The sequence below is a fragment of the Triticum urartu genome, chromosome 6 (assembly GCF_003073215.2).
Source record: "Triticum urartu cultivar G1812 chromosome 6, Tu2.1, whole genome shotgun sequence".
Lineage (NCBI taxonomy): Eukaryota > Viridiplantae > Streptophyta > Magnoliopsida > Poales > Poaceae > Triticum > Triticum urartu.
Genome location: NC_053027.1, coordinates 458,711,416 through 458,731,308, shown reverse-complemented (window position 1 = coordinate 458,731,308; position 19,893 = coordinate 458,711,416).

Below are 19,893 nucleotides of genomic sequence, written 5' to 3'. Positions count from 1 at the left end.
TCTTCGAATTCAGTGCCGCAGACATCTTCCAGCACTGGCCTCTGGGCGATATGCTAAACTCGTTAAAAAGTCTGTCCTTGGCGGAGGACTCTCAGCCGAACTATATCCGGCCCGAACTAGGGACTGGCGATGGAGAATTTCGCTTCCCACCCGCCACCCACTTTATAGCCACGGTCGAGGATTTGACCGACGAACTTGATTACGACTCCGAGGACATCGATGGTATGGACGATGATGCCGGAGAAGAAGAAGACCAGAACCCGCCGTTCACCGGACGCTGGACGGCCACTTCCTCGTATGACGTATACATGGTGGATGCACCAAAGGAAAACAGCGGCGACGACAAGGAAGACCCATTTGAGGATAAACCTTCCGAAATACAGTCCAAGTGCCGGCGTCAGCCGTGCTGCTCTAAGTCGCGCCGCAGTAAAGATAGCAACACCAGCACAGGAGAAGATGACACTCCGGAAGGTGCCGAAGACAACGAAGACCCTGTCGACACAACAAACGAACAAGATGAATGGGAAAATGCGCAGGTTAGCCCTGTTAAACAGGCCACACACAAAGATTCAGAGGATGATAGTTACCTTCCGCTCTCTGAGGACGAGGTGAGCCTCAGCATCGAGGATTTCATCGTGCCTGAGGAACCTCTTGAGCAGGAGCGCTTCAAGCGCCAGCTAATAGCCACTGCAAGGATCCTGAATAAGAAGCAGCAGCAGCTTCAAGCTGTCCAGGATCTGCTCAATGATAAATGGACTGATGTCCTAGCAGACGAAATATACGGCCTCAAGTGCCCAACCAAAAGCTACCCAAAGCATAAATTACCACCTCAGTTCGACGAGCTAGCGCGGGAGTATATACCACCATCGTACAATGCGGCTAACCGGCCACCGCGTGGCCGGGATAAAACGACAACCCATGCCGAACACCAGCCCGCCCCGCCTCGTCACTCAAGCAAAGGTAAATTCGCCCACGGCCATACATATGACCTCCGATAGAACCTGAACAATAAAGCAGGACCTACCATATCAACCTACGGATCACGAGGACGCACCTCGACACGTGACAATGGCCGCCTATTCGAACGTGACAAACCTAGTCATCTGCAGGCCGAACACCTCAAACGGACTTCATCAGAGCTGCATCACAATACGGCCTGATACAGAGGCCCCGCACACCCTCATTGCTTCACTGATGAGGTCCTGGACCATGAATTCCCCGAAGGATTCAAGCCTGTGAACATAGAATCATATGATGGGACCACGGACCCCATGGTGTGGATCGAAGACTTCATTCTCCACATCCATATGGCACGCGGAGATGACCTCCACGCCATCAAATACCTCCCTCTCAAACTCAAGGGGCCCGCTCGGCATTGGCTAAACAGTCTGCCTGACAACTCCATTGGCAGTTGCGAGGACTTGGAAGAGGCTTTCCTTGATAACTTCCAAGGTACATATGTTCGACCTCCGGACGCTGATGACTTAAGCCATATAGTCCAGCAGCCCGAAAAGTCCGCCAGGAAATTCTGGACAAGGTTCCTTGTCGGGGGTTAGGTGCGACATATACCAATGGATGGCTTATCATGGTGGGGGCGAGTAGAACATCGCCGGTGCCTGGAAACGGGATGAGGCGTAGACACGAACGCCGGCGTACTTTACCCAGGTTCGGGGATCTCCTAGGAGATAACACCCCTAGTCCTGCTCTGCGGGGTCTCCGCATGATCACTAAGGCACAGTGAGTACAAAGGTGCTCCTCAAGCTGTATCTGTGGACTGGATGAGGCTAGGCTATCTCTCCGTCTTCTCTAGGGTCTGGTTTAGTTGTAATGAATTGGAACCCTTTGCATGGGTGCCCCGAGGGGTTTGTATATGCCTACCCCCGGGGGTACAATGGTAAACAATAGGGACACAGGGCCCAATTGTCAGTCTATTCACCTGCGGGCCCTCCTGCCGACTGCTGGGGCCCGCCGATTGGTGGGCCCAGCCAACTGGCCGGGTACGGAGCCGACAGGCCACACCCACCGCTGGCGGGTCCTGCCAGTTGCTGATTACTGTAGCCGTGCCTCTACTGACGCAGGCTTGGTCATGGGGTCGTGGCTACAGTCCTGTCGCCTAGTAGATGATTACTGTAGCCACTCCCCGTCTCATCTGTTTAATGGCGCGGGAAACTAGTAGGAGGGGCAGGCCGACTCCCGGAGGCCGGTTCCCTACTGGTCCGACTTGGGGCGCTCTCGCCGTCTTCTGGACTCTCACTGACTGGTGGGCCCGTCTTCCGTGGATCGTACTGTTAGACGTCGTGGGTACAGGACTCCGCCCACTGTTGCTGGTGTCAGGGATGGCATGGCACAGTGTTGTGCCAGACGGAGATCTCCACTGGTACGGTGCACTGTGCTCTGGCCATCCCCCGGAAAAAGGGGAGGGAGTGGGCTTCACTATCGCCACTCCCTGTCCCACCCCCCTGATGAGGGCATGGGCTTCGTTGACGTCGTGAGCCGACTTCCCGCGGCCGGCGACTTCGGAAGCCGCCAGTCGGAGTCAGCCGGTCTCGATCTCATCCGTAGGACTCGAACGCTTATGGGCAGCCGACCGTTCCTTTAGCCGCCCTCCCGAATCCGGCTCTCCGTCCGTGTCTTGAGGGGTGCAGTCAGCTCCGAAGTCTTGAAAGGCTATGGGCCTCGGGTTAGCCTACCCGTGACCCATTACTCCGACAGTAGTCCCCGAAGCTAATGAGGCGTCGCAATTTAATCAGCCGAGGAGCCTCAGTAGCTTCATTCTCCGAGTATTCGTGGTGACTCCGCCGGGCCGGCTGGTAGGAGTCGGAGTCGCCTGACTTTGACTTGTGCAAAAATGCCTTCGAATCCCCTGGCGGGAACTCAGTATCGTATGAGCTAAGCTTCCTGACCGCCACCCACTCCGTACCCACCACGTGGTAACCAGTGGCCGGGCAAGCCCGCCTACCCATCCGCGAGATGGGACATGTCTGCAGGCGGGGTCCGCCACTACCTTGCCTCGGCACGCGAGCGGATCCGTTGTGGCCGTGGGGGCAGTTGAGGTTCCCACGGAGTTATCGCATGCAGTAACTTTGCGCGTTAAACGTGGGGGGCGTGGGGTAGTGGGCGCAGTAAATCCCACAACTGCCCCCTCGGCTTTGCAGCCCACTGGGCTATAAGTAGGGGGAGGAGGGAACTGGCGGAGCACGCGCGTCCCACCGCCCCACTGCTTCTTCTCCTTCTTCTCCCTCTCCGCTCCTCGAGCCTTGTCGAACGTCGCGGCGGTCCGCTCACGATGAGCTCTTCCTCCGCCGTTACGCCCCCGACGGCGCACTCCGGCACCTGGGATGGTTCGGAGGTCCGCGAGGATCACATTGACTTCCTCTGCAAGACGCATTGACTGCCTGGCGAGGACCTCGTGAGGGTCCGCCTCGCGCGGAGGGGAGAGATCTCGCTGGCGCCGCTGGAGGAAGAGCCAGTCGTCTTCCGCTCGCGAGGGCTTGCCAGCGAGCATCTTCTTCCGCTCCTTCCTTGAGTTCTACGGACTCCGGCCGCACCACCTCACCCCCAACACGGTGGTGTTGCTGTCCGCCTTCGTCACCCCGTGCGAGGGCTTCATCGGCGTTCTCCCCACCATGGAGCTCTGGGGGGGGAGTTCTTCTTCTCCAAGTTCGGCACCCAGGCCGCGGGCGTGCCGGCTCAGTGCGGCACGTTCATCGCCGTGCGGAGGTCGGGGGCTGACAACCCGTTTCCCTCCATCAGGCTAATCAAATCAGTGAAGATGTGGCAGCGGTCGTACTTCTATATGAAGAACGTCTCTGCGGAGGGCGACTGGATCAACCTGCCAGCCTACATAGCCGGCCCGCCGGCTGGGAGGCAGCCCAACTGGTCGCACCGGGCCCGAACGTTGACGCCTGCGGGAGCCGGCGCCGTTGCGCGGCTTCGAGTACTGGCACAGTCGGAGGGCCTGACCGGGCCAGACTTGCTGGCCGCCTTCGTGGCGCGCCGAGTGCTGCCCCTCCAAAGTCGCCCCCACATGATCTGCCAGATGAGCGGGCACCGACACCAGAGCCGAATGTGCACCAAGGAGATGCCTCACGAGGAGGTAGCCTACATGGTGAACTACCTTCCGAGCTACGACTTCAACGAAGAGTGGCAGTTCGGCAAGGAGCCGTATTCGCGTGCCGCTCCTCCGCCTCTGGTGAGTCATTTCCCTTCTCTCTTTTTCTTCGATTTTCCTGACTTCTTTGCTATCGAGTCCATCTTGCTTGTTCTGACCAATCGGCTTTGGTCAGAACCCCCTCCTCCAGCCAGCAGCCGGCACCATGGGGCCGGACCACGAGTTCCTCCCCGACCGAGCGGAGAGCGATGTGGACAACCCCGACTTGGGGGCGGCGGCCTTGGAGGATGACGCCGAGGGGGGGGTGGCGTGTCCGGCGGCCCGAGACTTGGGGCCAGTCTTGAGGACTGGCCTGATGATGACGAGGAGGTTGTCCCACGCCACCATCCAGGAGCCGGCCAGCCGGGCGCGGGCTCGTCAGCCCCGCTGGACGCCCAAGGCGGCGACAAGAAGCACAGGGCCGGGATGAGCCTATTTGGTAGCCGGCCGAAGAAGCCCAAGGGCTCAGCCGCGGCGACCAAGCGGGACGAGGCGGCCGCAAAGGCCAACCGCTTCCGCAAGGTGGTGAAGACGCCGCAGCTTATTTCAGCGTAAGTACCACCTCCCTTCGTACCTTCATATTTCTTTATTGAGTCTGTCTGAAATTTCTTTACTTTGTTTCCCGGCTTTAGGGCCCCTCTCTCTCTTGAGAAGTCGGCCGTCGGCTCGGTCGTGAATTCGGCGGAGACCTCCTCCACCACCCGGCGGATTGATCCCGCCGCCGACCTCCGGGAGGCGACGGAGCGGAATGCGCGCGAGGCGCGTGAGGAGCGGGAAGCCGCCCGCCTGAAGAAGGCGGAAGCCGACAAAGCGGAGGCCGCCGCTCTGAAGAAGCTGGCGGAAGCCAAGGCCGCCGATGCGGAGAAGAAGCGCACGGAGGAAGCCGCACGCCACCAATCAGCGGTGTTTGTCGTCCCCTTGAACTCCGCACTGCCGCCACCGGAGTTCTCGGCGCAGACTGGGAAGCCGGTGACGAGAACCCGGTCATGGAGAGGGACGCCGACGTCACCACCAGGCCGAAGGTCATTGTGCCGCCACCGCCACCCTCCGGAGGTGCGCTAGGCGGACAACCGGCGGACCCGCCAGCGCTGCCAACCGGAGGCGCGGTGGCGACGGGCCTGACCCTCGAGGTCAGTACGCCGACGCGCCGCCGTCTCGCGATGGCGGCCTCAGCACCGCGTCCTATGGAGACTGGCGCTACGAGCTCCTCGATCCCGGACACCGAGGTGTCGAGCGTCGCGCCCACCGGGTGGGTGCGGGGAGGCGGGACGGGCCCATTGAACCGGGCGCTCTTGGACGTCCAAGCCAAGCTCCGGGCCGAGGGTGATGCCATCAAGGAGTGTACCTAGGCATACCTAGCGTCACGAATGGCCATCCGGGTATGCATCCTTTCTTTGCTTTGCTTCCTTGTTTTTTCTTTGTGGGGGCGCGCCAGCGCACCCACTGGGTGTAGTCCCTGAGTTTCGGGCCGGCTGCTTAGCAGGCGGCTCGAAACTCTAATCGGCGAGTTCCAAGTACCAACGCTTTTTTCTGAAATTTTGATGCAGGATTACCACAATCTTCGTGTGACCTTCTTCAACGCCAATGTTGAGGAGCCGGCCAAGCGGACCGCCGACTTGTCGGACAGCCAGGGTGAGTTTTCTTCTTTCTTTGCGGGGGCGCGCTGGCGCACCCGCGGGTTGTAGTCCCCGAGATTCGGGCCGACTGCTGAGCAGTCGGGCCGGATCTCCCCGGCGACCTGTCTTCTTTGCTGACGACTGACATCCCTCCCCCTCCTCTTTTAGAGGCCAACGCCGCCCTTCAGCAGCAGCTGGGCGAAGTCAAAACCGCGCTACGCGTCAGGGAGGAGGAGTGCGGCCGGCTGACGGAGGAGCGCGACCGCCTGGCTACGCAGCTGGCGGAGGAGAGGGAGCTGCTCCAGAGGGCCCAGAAGGAGGCGGAGGACAAGGAGACCGCCCTTCTCGCTGAATTTGCGTCCGAGCGCTCCTCCTGGACCGACAAGGAGGCGACGTTGGTCTCCGGCTTCCAAGCAATCGAAGATCTTGTCGATGGTGAGCTTCCACTTGTTTCCTTTTCCGGGCTGCCGACTGCTAGTCGAGTCGGCCTTAAATTTTTAACTTTGTTTCTTTGCTCTTCTCCTTAGCAGACTTCTTCCCCGGCCATTCTGATGCCGCCAATCAAGCCATCGAGGCTGACCATGAAGCACGGAGGGCAGACGGCGCACAGGTCGCCGCCGACGCCCCCCGAACTCTTAACGAGCAGATTCTAAGCATCGAGGCCCGTCTTCGACTAGCCCACCGGATGCCGCACCGGCTTCAACGTGTCGGCGCCCAGGCGATTGCCGCCCTGTGGCCAGACATTCAGGCGCCACGCACCCCCAGTTGGACTGCTGACTGGTTGCAGGTGGTAGCCGGCCGTCTTGAGGCCTGGAAGGGCTCTTCAGCCCGGGCTAGAGCCCACCGGGCTTTAGAATTTGCCAAGGCGTGGTATTCCGAGCTGAGTTTAGCCCAGTTAGCCACGTTCCGGCTGGAAGCTCAGGCGGAGCTGGCAACGGTGGAGGACGACCTTGTCAAGCGTGCCGCGTCGATCGCTGAGTACACTGATACCAGCGTCTTCGTCCCAGAGAGGGCTGAGAACGGCGAGGAGGCGCCGCCGGAGTGGTTCGGGCTGAACCCGGACGACGGCGGGGACTCAGCGGAGGTGATCGACTCCAGTGGCGAAGAGGAAGGCGAGGAGGAGGAGGGAGAAGAGGAGGAGGCGATAGAGGTCGAGGCAGACGGCCAGCCCCAGCCCGACCGCGCCTCTAGCAATGTGCCGCGCCCAACTGAGCCAGCTGTCGCCAGAGGTGATCAGGCGGAGACCAACCAGCCGACTGCCCCGGCAACTGGCATCGCCGACCCCTCCGGTCCTCCGAGTCCGTCCGCGGCTTCCTAGGCTGCCACTTTATCTTTGTTTTACCTGCTTAGTAGTCTCGATGAACTTGTTATTTTGCATAATTCCACCCACTGGGTGTATCTTGAACTTCTTCTTGATGATTCGGCCAAGGGCATTTTTATGTAAATATTTATCCGTATTCTATCTTTTCTTGCTCTTTGACTTTTGCTTTACCGCCTTCCCTTAGTTGCCGTTTCGCTAGTCGGACAGCCGCTCTGCGGACTGCCGCTAGATCAAATACTTGGCTTCTTTGGGAAGGCAAGTACTTAGCCTTTTAGAGTTTTTAGCATGTTAATTTAGGAAACGGCAAGCCGGCTGCTAAAGAGTCAGTTGTAAAGGATTGAAAATCGTCCCTAAGCTATGAGCGAGCTTTGAGTCCCTATCCATTTTTCATATGGGCACCCATTCTACCTTACTCCTGTTCGCCGGACAGTCGCTCTGCGATCTGCGGCTTCTAATACGAGACGGCTTAAGTGCCACACATTACTTGTCCGGCTGCAGGAAGTCGTTTCATAGCTCAAGTCGGCGAGTCCCCGGGCCGACTAGTCAAACCCGGTGCCAAGTGGCATAACGAAGAATAACATATTCGTAGGCATAACTATTTATCATATAGATAAAAGAAGGCAGTCCCCGAGATCTTCTCGAGGGGCCCGAAGTCTTCGTATTTTAATACAAAAGGTAGCGTGATACATACTGCATTAATTGTAAAATCTTCGGAGGAGATTTGCATTCCATGGCCGCTCCGTCTCTTTGCCGGATTCATCTCTTTTGCGTGCTCGGGGCTTCTGAGCGTCGATCGGGTAGTAGGAGTCATTGCCCAACACCTTACTAATGATGAAGGGGCCTTCCCAAGGTGCTGAGAGCTTGTGCTGGCTAGCTGTTCGCTGAATCAGCCGAAGCACAAGGTCTCCTTCTTGGAAAGATCGCGGCTTGACCTTCCGATTGTAGTATCGGTGTAAGCTTTGCTGGTAGATGCTAGACCGGCTGAGTGCCAACAGCCGGCCCTCTTCCAGCAGATCGACGCCGTCTTGACGTGCTTCCTCTGCTTCCTCCTCGGTGTACATGGTGACTCGAGGGGAGTCAAACTCTATGTCCGCTGGGATGACGGCTTCGGCACCGTAGACGAGGAAGAAGGGCGTGAAGCCGGTTGACTTGTTTGGAGTCGTGCGAAGGCTCCAGAGGACGGCTGGCCACTCATCAAGACAGCAGCCTGCCGAGCGCTCTAGAGGCTCAATCAGCCGAGGCTTGATGCCGGATAGGATTAGGCCATTTTCTCGCTCTACCTGGCCGTTGGACTGCGGATGGGCAACGGACGCTAGGTCCAGTCGGATGCCCTGCGTCGCGCAGAAACGGGCCAAGGCACCTTTGGCAAAGTTTGTGCCGTTATCGGTGATGATGCTGTGCGGTATGCCGTACCAAATTGTGATGTCAGAGATGAAGGTCACAGTAGTCGGACCATTTAAACTCTTGATTGGTTTTGCTTCTATCCACTTGGTGAACTTGTCTACTGCGACAAGTAAATGAGTCAAACCACCTCGTGCCGTCTTGAATGGTCCGACCATGTCCAGGCGCCAAACAGCAAAGGGCCAGGCAATAGGAATAGTTTTGAGTGCCGAAGCCGGCTGATGAGGCTTAGAGCGGAACTTCTGGCACACCTTGCATTTTTAGACCAAAGATTTGGCGTCTTCAAGAGCAGTCGGCCAGAAGAAGCCATGGCGGAAAGCTTTGGTGACGAGCGCTCTCGAAGCCGCATGGTGGCCACATTCGCCTTGATGGATGTCTTTGAGGATTGCTTGGCCTTGCTCTGGCTCCACACATCGCTGGTGAATACCAGTGACGTTGCTCCTTACGAGCTCTCTATTGATGATGGCGTATGCTGCCGCCCGGCGTTGTACTTGCCGAGCCGAGATCTCGTCGGTTGGCAGCTCTTTGTTTACCATGAAATGGAGGATGGGTTGGGCCCATGAAGGTGCTGCAATTTCTGCAACCGCCAAGACTGCGAGTTGGACAAGGGTGGCTGGGCCGGGGGGTGGCGGGCAGGAGTCGGCAGCCGCTTGTTGTGTTGACGAAGTCCCCGGGTGGATTGGCGCATGTAACACCCACGATGCGACTATATCTCCCACGTGTCGGGGCACGACTTAGAGGCATAATCGCATTGAAGGCATATGTCGCAAGTAAGGTAATCTTTAGAACATCCCATGTAATATAATAATAAAGGGGAGATAACATAGTTGGCTTACACTCGCCACGTCAATCAAGTACATGAATAACATTACATCATCCAAACACTCAGGGCACGGTCCCGATCATCCCCAACAGGGCACCACTACTGATCATCAGGAAAATAAACATAGTATCGCTGGGAGTCCTCATCGAACTCCCACTTGAGCTCGAGCGCGTCACCTGGAGCGGAATCATCAGGCCCTACATCTAGTGTAATAGTAATCTGTGAGCCACATGGACTCAGCAATATCGCACCCTCGCGATCAAGACTATTTAAGCTTATAGGTAAGGCAAGGAAAATATAAGTGGAGCTGCAGCACACGACTAGCATATATGATGGCTAACCTGTTCACAAAAGAGAGCGAGAAGAGGAGGCAAAGCGCGAGCGAGAAACTAGAGAGCAACCTGCGCAAGCATTACTCCAACACCGTGTCCACTTCCCGGACCCCGCCGAGAAGAGGCCATCACGGTAACACACTCAGTTGATTCATTTTAATTAAGTTAAGGTTCAAGTTATCTACAACTGGACATTAACAAATTCCCATCTGCCCATAACCGCGAGCACGGCTTTCAAAAGTTCAAAATCCCTGCAGGGGAGTCCCAACTTAGCCCATGACAAGCTCTCACGGTCAACGAAGGAATAGACCTCCTCCCAAGACGTTCCCATCAGACTCGGTATCTCGGTTCTTCAAGACACTTCGACAGGTTAAAACAAGACCAGCAACACCGCCCGAATGTGCTGACAAATCCCGATAGGAGCTGCACATATCTCGTTCTCAGGGCACACTCAGATGAGCCAGACGTCGGGTAGGCCAGCCCAGAGTTTCCCCTGGTAGCCCCGGACATCGCTCGGTTGGACCAACACTCAGAGGAGCACTGGCCCGGGGGGCTAAAATAAGATGACCCTCGGGCTCCGGAAACCCAAGGGAAAAGAGGCTAGGTGGCAAATGGTAAAACCAAGGTTGGGCATTGCTGGAAAAGCTTTAATCAAGGCGAACTATCAAGGGGTTCCCATTATAACCCAACCACGTAAGGAACGCAAAATCCGGGAACATAACACCGATATGACGGAAACTAGGGCGGCAACAGTGGAACAAAACACTAGGTGAGAGGCCGAGCCTTCCACCCTTTACCAAGTGTATAGATGTATTAAGATAACATGGCAATATAATGGTATCCCAACAAGTAAATAAATGTTCCAACAAGGAACGGCCTCCAATCTTCACCTGCAACTAGCAACGCTATAAGAGGGGCTGAGCAAAGCGGTAACATAGCCAATCAACGGTTTGCATAGGACATGGAGGGTTAGAGGTTTGACATGGAAATTTGGGAGGCTTGAAAGCAAGTGGTAGGCATCGTAGCATTGGCATAGCAAAAGAGCGGGCATCTAGCAAAACAAAGATAGTAGTGATTTCGAGGGTATGATCATCTTGCCTGCAAAGTTGTCAGAGTTGACTGGATCCTCGAAAGCAAACTCAACGGGCTCCTCGTTAGCGAACTCGTCTCCCGGCTCTACCCAAACAAGACAACAAGCAACAAGGACACAATCAACCACGTGCAAGGATCAAACAATATGATGCAAAGATGATATGCTATGCGGGATGCGATGCGGGATGCATATGCAAGATTTGAAAAAGGACGCATGAACCTGGCCTCAACATGGAAACTCAAGTGTGCCACTGGAAAGATGAGATGAAATCGCTTGAAAATGATATAAAGATCGCCGGAATGGGAGTTACGGTTTGGAAATGGCAAGCGATTCAAATACGACACCGGTCTGCGATTTACAGTAAGTAGCCATCTAAATGCAATCAGATGAGAATGCTACAGCACCCAAACATGACAACAAAATACATGGAAGGGATGCATTCATGATGCTTAACAAAAGTCTAGCACTGAGCTATGGCCAATTCATCCATTAACAGGTTCAAACAAGCATGGCAAAAATGCATATGGTAAACAGATCTCAGACTTAGTGAAATTAACACTTGTCTGGAATTTCAGATCAGGTAGCATTCTTCGGAGCAACAAAACTACATGCTACAGGACCTGAACATGGCAAAGTAAAGCATGGCATGGAGCTACTCAAAGAGCTTAACAAAATTCCCTTAGTGACCTTGAGCCAAAAGGGAGCAGAAAATACAATTGCAAGCATGTGAACATGGCAAAAGCACAATCAGTTCTCAGACTTAGTGAAAACTGGAGCATGCTGAAAATAGACATCAAGTAGGCATGTTTACGAGCTCGATGCACTCACAACGGAGCAAGTCATGACAATCTAAGAATACACCCATCAAGAATACACAAAATTCAAGCTAGACATGGCAAGAACAATAGCATAGCATGCACGGATCAACTACAACATCGGGAAAATCGCTAACAAGTAGACAATCTGCCCAGATTCACGAAGTAGCAAAAGTAGAGCTCGACTGACTCAAGCTAGGGTGCTCCATAATTTCAAACAAAGACATGGATGGATAGAGCACTACAAGATTAACAAAACATCCTTACTGATCATCCTCAAAAGAGGCACGGATCACTAGGAAACAACATGAACATATGGCCATATGAAATAAACAGGTCAAGGACTTAGTGGAAATGCTAAGTCCCTGAAATCAGCATTACCAAGTGCCTCACTTTGCAAGCTTGTGCTAGTCACCACACACATCACAAAAATACATGGGTTGCACCTCTGGAAATATGGCAAAACCCTTAACAAAACACATGTAGAGCTCATGGGCATATCATGCACACAATAATCATGGCAAAAATGACAAATCTCTAAATGGAGTAGCAGATCTGACACTTATCTCAAGTAGCCCTCTTCTAACAGCATTTCGGGCATCAAGATGAGCTGAAATGAAAATGATGCAATGGAATGAAATGATGTACTCTCTGAGATGAACATTTTGATATGCTAAATGCCAAAAACGAAGTTACGGATGCAAAGTTATAGCACGATGAAGATGGGCACATGAACTAGGGTTTCAGGCAAAAAGTCAACCGAGATATTTTCAGATCTGAGATCTGCGCGGATTACGAGGTCGCCGGAGTTACTGTTCACTGCCGGAAGTCGAGGTCGCCGGAGAAGCTCGTGGCGGCCGGAGCTCGTGGCGGAGCGGGAGAGGAGGGCGGCGGCGCTGGGCGCGGTCGCCGGTGGCAAGGGCGCGCGGGGCGGCACGGCGGCGTGTCCGGCGTCGGGTGGCGGGGCGGCGCGGCGGAGGAGAGGAGCGGCGTGGGGCGCGGTGGAGGCGCGGCCCGGGAGGCAGTGGAGGAGGGCCGGTCTCGGGCCCGAGCGGGCCTCGGCGGGAGTGGCGGAGGCGTTGCCATGTGGCGGCGCAGGGGTGGTTGGCGGCGGCGTGTCCGGCGCCGGCGGACAATGTCCGGCGCGCGGATAGGAGCGGGACTAGGGTTAGGGGTGGAATGACCCGAAATTTTGGGGGAAGGTCTAGTTTTATAGGTAGGAGGAGCTAGGAAGCTCCAAATGGAGTGCGGTTTTCGGTCACGCGATCGTGATCGAACGCTCTAGATGATGGAGAGGGTTTTGGTGGGTTTTTGGGCCAAATTGTAGGGGTGTTGGGCTGCAACACACACGAGGCCTTTTCGGTCCCTCGGTTAACCGTTGGAGTATCAAACGAAGTCCAAATGATACGAAACTTGATAGGCGGTCTACCGGTAGTAAACCAAGGCCGCTTGGAAAGTCTCGGTCCAATCCGGAAATGATTAATCCCCACACACGAAAGAAAGCTAGAAATGACCACCGGAGGAGAACGAAGCGCCGGAATGCAAAACGGACAACGGGGAAAATGCTCAAATGCATGAGATGAACACGTATGCAAATGCAATGCACATGATGACATGATATGAGATGCATGACAACGACAACAACACATGGAGACAAAAACCCGAACCCGAGAAAATAAAATAACTTAACGCCAGAAACGGCAAGAGTTGGAGTACAAATTGGGAAAGTCATATCCGGGGTGTTACAGCGCAGTCCCCGGGCCAGGCTCTAAAGTCTTCGGGCCGAGCTCTGAAGTCTCCAGGCCGAGCTCTGAAGTCTCCCCGCCGCTTGCTGCAGCCCCCGAGCCGGGTGTGACTACCACGATTCCCATGCCATCCGCCAGAATGCTCGTGCCGTCCGCGGGGCCTCTTGAGTCGGATCCGGCTACTTCTGGAGGAGCCGGCATGAAGATGGAGTCTGACTCCGGTGATGGCTTGACGGACGGCTTGAGGAGGCGCTGGAGGGCGACGCCGGACGGTATCGCCTGACGGGTGGAGCCGATTCGCGCCAGGGCGTCTGCTTGGTCATTGTCGTTTCTTGGTACATGGAGAAACTCGCACCCCTCAAAATATCCGCTGAGTTGTTGTACGAGGAAGCGGTAGCTTGCCATGTTTGCGTCCTTGGCATCCCAATCGCCTGACAACTGCTGGACCACCAAGTCGGAGTCACCATAGCACAGGATCCGGCGAATGCCGAGCTCTTTGGCTAACCGAAGCCCGAGAATAAGTGCCTCGTACTCGGCAACGTTGTTGGAGGCGGCAAAATGGATTTACAGCACATACTTGAGCTTGTCGCCCTTGGGAGAGGTGAGGACGATGCCGGCTCCCAAGCCGGTGCACATCTTGGAGCCGTCAAAATGCATTCGCCAATGGGTGGAGTCGGGCGCTGGCGGTAGATACTGGGTTTCGGCCCAGTCGACGAGGAAGTCGGCTAGCTTTTGTGACTTGATGGAAGTGCGAGGTTGGTGGTAGATGGTGTAGGGGGCCAAATCTATGGCCCACTTGGCCACTCGTCCCGAAGCGTCTCGGCTGCCGATGATCTCGGCTAGAGGAGCCGTGCAGACCATAGTGATTGGATGTTCTTGGAAGTAAGGCTTCAATTTATTGGCGGCAAAACGCACACCATAGCACATCTTCTGGTAGTGAGGGTAGTTTTGCTTGGAGGTCGACAGTACTTCACTCAAATAATATACTGGTCTCTGAACTGGTAGTGATTTGCCTTCCTCCTTGCGTTCTACTACAATGACTGTGCTGACCACTCGGCTGGTGGCGGCGATGTAGAGGAGCATGGGCTCCTTAGGATCGGAGCCGCCAGGACAGGTGGAGTAGTCAGCATCTTCTTTAGTTGAAAAAAAGCATCGTCCGCCTTGTGGTTCCAGTCGAAAAAAGTGGTCTTCTTGATGAGTTGGTACAGGGGAAGAGCCTTCTCGCCCAGCCGACTGATGAATCGGCTGATGGACGCCAAACAGCCGGTGAATTTTTGTACGTCCAGCAGTCGGCTGGGTACCTCCATCCTTTCAATTGCCTTGATCTTCACAGGGTTGCATTATATGCCGCGTTCGGAGACCAGGAAGCCAAGGAGCTGGCCGGCTGGTACTCTGAAGACGAACTTCTCCGGGTTGAGCTTGATCTGAAATCGACGAAAGTTCTTGAAGGTCTCTTTGAGGTCCTCCAGCAGTGTTCCATGCTTCTTCGTTTTTACCACCACGTCGTCCACGTAAACATGAGCATTTCTGCCGAGCTGCTTGAGGAGGCACTTCTGCATGCATGGGTTGGAAGGTGGCGCCGGCGTTCCTTAAGCCGAACGTCATGGTTAGGTAGCAGAAAGCTCCAAACGGCGTGATGAAGGCAGTCTTCAGCCTGTCGGCCGGGTTCAACTTGATCTGGTGATACCCTGAATACGCATCCAGGAAACTCAACAGCTCGCATCCAGCTGTGGAGTCTATCACTTGGTCAATCCTTGGCAAAGCGAACGGGTCCTTGGGGCATGCTTTGTTGAGGCTAGTGTAATCAATACACATTCGCCATTGCTTGTTCTTCTTCAGTACCAATACCGGGTTGGCCAGCCATTCTGGGAAGAATACTTCCATGATGAAGCCTGCTGCAAGCAGCCGGGTTATCTCTTCTCCAACAACTCTCCTCTTCTCCTCTGACAAGCGGCACAAAGGCTGTCTGACTGGTTTGGCATCAGATCGGACGTGTAATTTGTGCTCGGCAAATTCCGTCAGGACACCTGGCATGTCCTTGGGGGACCATGCGAAGATGTCTCGATTCTCATAGAGGAAATCGACGAGCTCGCCTTCCTATTTTCTGTCGAGGTGGGCGCCTACGACAGCGTACCTCTCTGGGTGCTCTGGGTCCAATGGTGTCTTCTTTGTTTCCTTGGCCGTCTTGAACGAGCCCTCAGTTTCCGACTCTCTGGGGTCAGGCGGCATCTCTGGCTGCTTGCTTGCCATTTCCACAACTCTATCTAGCAGCCACTTCTCAGCTGCGATCACGAGGGACTCGGCCAGCCGACTGCTCTCTGACACATAGGTAGACGACTTCTTGTAGTCGCCATTTATGGTCAGGATCCCTTTGGAACTCGGCATCTTCATCTTGAGGTAGGCATAATGGGGGACGGCCATGAACCTGGCCAGGGCTGGCCGGCCAAGCAGCGCATGGTATGGGCTCTCTAGATCCACCACCTCGAACCATATCGACTCTCGGCGGAAATGATCTTTGTCTCCGAAGAGGACATCGATCAAGATCTTGCCGATTGGTGAGCAAGAAAGGCCAGGAACTATGCCGTGGAACACCATCCGGCTGGACTATAGTTGCCTCTGCCTGATTCCTAACTTCTCCATGGTGTCTCTGTATAGGATGTTGATGCTGCTGTCGCCGTCTATCAGGACTCTGGAAAAGCGAGCAGCTCAATTATCCGTGGCAAAGGTGGCGTCCAAAACCAAAGCGTAGGAGCCAGGTTTGGGCATCACTTCTGGGTGGTCAGCTCAGCTCCAGCTGATGGGCTTCTCAGACCAGTGCATGAACTCTGGGGTGTCAGTTGCTACTACATTCACCTCCTGCTGCTGCGGTCGCCTGCTGTGTCGATCGTCGGCCACACTGGTGAACACGACGTATGCTCCCTGCTCTTCTGGGTACTCGTCTTGTACTGCGCTGACTGGTCTGACCGTCGACTGCTGGGGCGGAGGAGGCGGCTGCACCGCAGGTGGAGGAGGCAAAAGCCCGTCTCCCTTGGCTATCCTAGTGAGCCAGTGGCATTTCCGAGTGGTGTGGTTGGACGGCTTCACACCACTGTGGAACTTGCAAGGTCCATCCAGAGTCTGCTCATATGAGAAAGTCGGCTGCCAGTTGGACTTGCCGCCCTTCTGGCGCTTGGGCAGGGGCTGCCCTTCTGGCTGCTGATTTTTGATTGTCGCCACCTGCCGGCTGGTGGGAGTCGGCGGTGGGGCTTTGCGCTTATGGCCATTCTGTGGTTGACGCCGACTGGTGTCTCCGGCTGGGGTTCAGGGAGCCTGAGGAGCCACTTTGCCGGTTGCGCTGACTTGAATTTCCGTCTTCATGGAGGAGTCGGCCGTGGCGTACTTGTCTGCTATGATCAACAACTCGTCAAGGGTTTCCGGCTCGTCATAGAGAAGCTTGTGCTTGAGGAGGGTGCCCTCTCGGCATCCCGTGGTGAAGTACTCGATGGCTTGCACCTCGTGCACGCCTTCGCAGGAGTTGCGAAGCTCGGCCCAGCGTGTGAGGTAGTCGCGGGTTGACTCGCTGGGGCCCTGCACACATAAGGAGAGCTGGCGAGGCTTGGGAGGCCGCTTGTACGTGCTGGTGAAGTTACGGACGAAGGCTTCGGTGAAGTCGACCCAACTATTGATGCTGCGGGGCCTCAAGCTATTTAGCCAAGTCCGGGTCGTGCCTTGGAGCATGAGCGGAACGTACTTCACTGCAACACGCTTGTTGCCGTTTGCTATGCTGATGGCCATGGAGTAGTCGACCAACCAGTCTTCCGGCTTCACGGAGCCAGTGTATTTGGGTGTGTCTCTGGGGAGCGTGAACCCTTTGGTAAAGGGCTTGTCTCGAATGCGGGGGCCGAAGCACGGTGGGCCCAACTCATCTTCTTCTTCAAGTGCCAGGATCGATGGAGATGGTCGATCCGATGGCGGGCGTCGTTCTCTCCGACTCCCTCTTGGCGGCCAAGGCGGTCGCCGAGCGTCGGGTGATCAACAGGCGGCGGGGAAACTCACCTTTCCCTCCGAGGGGGAGGAGGCGGACATTCATCTCGTCGTTCCACTGTTCTTGGGCGACCATCTCGGTCGCGCTCTATGGTGATGTGAGTCCGACTACGGCTGCAGCCGGCTCCTTGTCTTTACTTCCGCTGAAGCCGCCAGTTGGCGCCCGAGACTCCGCGCCTTGGTCTCGGCACAGAAGCAGGTTGTCATTCCGTCGGCGTGGCGCATCAGTGTGGCCGCCGGCCTCGTTCTACTCAGCGGGCGCGTCAAGGAGTCGCTGGACGCGCTCCGTCATCAAGCGACGTTCTTCACCCTCGAACTTGTCCAGCTCATCCGCCGCCGCCTGGGCGGCTCGAATGTTCTCTGCAGGCGTGGCGTAAACGGGGCGATTCACCCCGAATAGATCGGCGATAGCCGCGCCGCGCTACTGGACTGTGCCAAGGCAGCTAGGCCCAACCGCAGCCGGCGTGCCGCCGACAGCACGGTCCATCTCCGCTGGTAGGCTTCTCATAGACGTCTCACGCTGGCCAGCTTTTTGGTGCCTTCGACTAGCTGAAGGCGGCGTGCCTCCAGCGTCTCGGCGTCGGCATCTTTAGGGATGGGCGCTGCCAGGTCTTGCAGCGCCGCGTGGAGCGGGTCATAATCACCCCCGCTGGAGTGCTCACCATGATCGATGACAAGCACTTCCGTGACGGTGCTTCTGCCACTCTCTGCGCGAGGAAGCGGCTCATCGTAGACCACCACATTGGTGGGGAACGTGTCAAGCGACACGGTGTCGGAGTCGACCAACATCGGATCGGTGGAGCCTATGGACTCCAAGTCCCCAGTTGGCTCACTGGCGACGTGGAGTTGATCGAGGAGGCCCGTGAGGAGGCTCTCCGGGCCGCCTCTGCCCACGTCGGATGCGGGCTCGTCGGAGAGGCGGACCTCGCCTACAAGATCGGTGAGGCAACTGGCCACGCAGGCGATTTCAGCGCCATGCAGCGCGTCGGCACAGACTCCGTCTGGCGTGTTGGGCTGGCTGCGCTCGCCAAGGAGGAAAAGGGTTCCCGTCCAGAACAGGTCTCCGGACGACGGTGCACCTTGCCCCACGGTGGGCGCCAAATGTCGGGGGTTGGGTGCGACATATGCCAACGGATGGCTTATCATGGTGGGGGCAAGTAGAACGTCGCCGGTGCCTGGAAACGGGATGAGGCATAGACACGAACGCCGGCGTACTTTACCCAGGTTTGGGGATCTCCTAGGAGATAACACCCCTAGTCCTGCTCTGCGGGATCTCCACATGATCACTAAGGCACAGTGAGTACAAAGGTGCTCCTCGAGCTGTATCTGTGGACAGGATAAGCTAGGCTGGCTCTCCCTCTTCTCTAGGGTCTGGTCTAGTTCTAATGAATCGGAACCCTTTGCATGGGTGCCCTGGGGGGTTTATATAAGCCTACCCTGTAACGCCCTCGATGCGGCTATATCTCCCACGTGTCGAAGCACGACTTAGAGGCATAACCGCATTGAAAGCAATGTCGCAAGTGAGGTAATCTTCGCAAACAACCCATGTAATACAATAAGGGAAAAGAGATACTGAAAGTGCAACTATCCCTAGGTGGTTTTGGTAATTCATAACAACATATAGCTCATTGAGCTAATAATATTCCAAGATGATTATTTCAGGAAAGCTCAATGATTGGCATGGCGTGGATGTGAAAGTGGAACCCTCAAAATGTTAAGGACAAAGGATTGGCTCAAGCTCAAAAGCTCAAGACTCTTCATTTTATATTTTAGTGATCCAAGATCACATTGAATCCATAGGAAAAGCCAATACTATCAAGGAGGGATGAGGTGTTGCTTAATGAGCCTCTTGCTCCATGTGCTTAATGATATGCTCCAAAACCCTCAACTACTTTCCCATATCCACATATGACCTAAACTCTAAGCCAAACTCGGTCCTACCGATTTTTCCTATCCGGCGCCACCGAGTTTCAATTGTCATTAGCCACTGCCAAACCCTAGCAATTCAGTCCTACCAATAAGGATCTCGGTCCCACCGAGATGGGGTCGCAAACTCTCTGTTTCCCTTTCGTAACTTTTTGGTCCCACCGAAAGAGCGAATCGGTCCCACCGAGATTGCAATGTAAACTCAGTGTTTCCCCTTTGTAACTTTTCGGTCTCACCGAGTTCCACTCGGTCTCACTGAAAGAGCAAATCGGTCCCACCGAGTTTGCCTGACCAACTCTCTGGTTAGCTAATTACCAGACTCGGTCTCACCGAGTTTGTGTAATCGGTCTCACCGAGATTACGTTATGCCCAAACCCTAACCGAATCGGTCCTACCGAGTTGCATGTCAGTCCCACCGAAATTCCTAACGGTCACTAGGTTTACATTTTCGGTCCGACCGAGTTTTATGATTCGGTCCCACCGAGATTGGAAAACTGTGTAACGGTTGGATTTTGTGTGGAGGCTATATATACCCCTCCACCTCTTTCTCATTTCATGAGAGAGCCATCAGAACACACACATCATTCCAACTCATTTGTTCTGAGAGAGAACCACCTACTCATGTGTTGAGACCAAGACATTCCATTC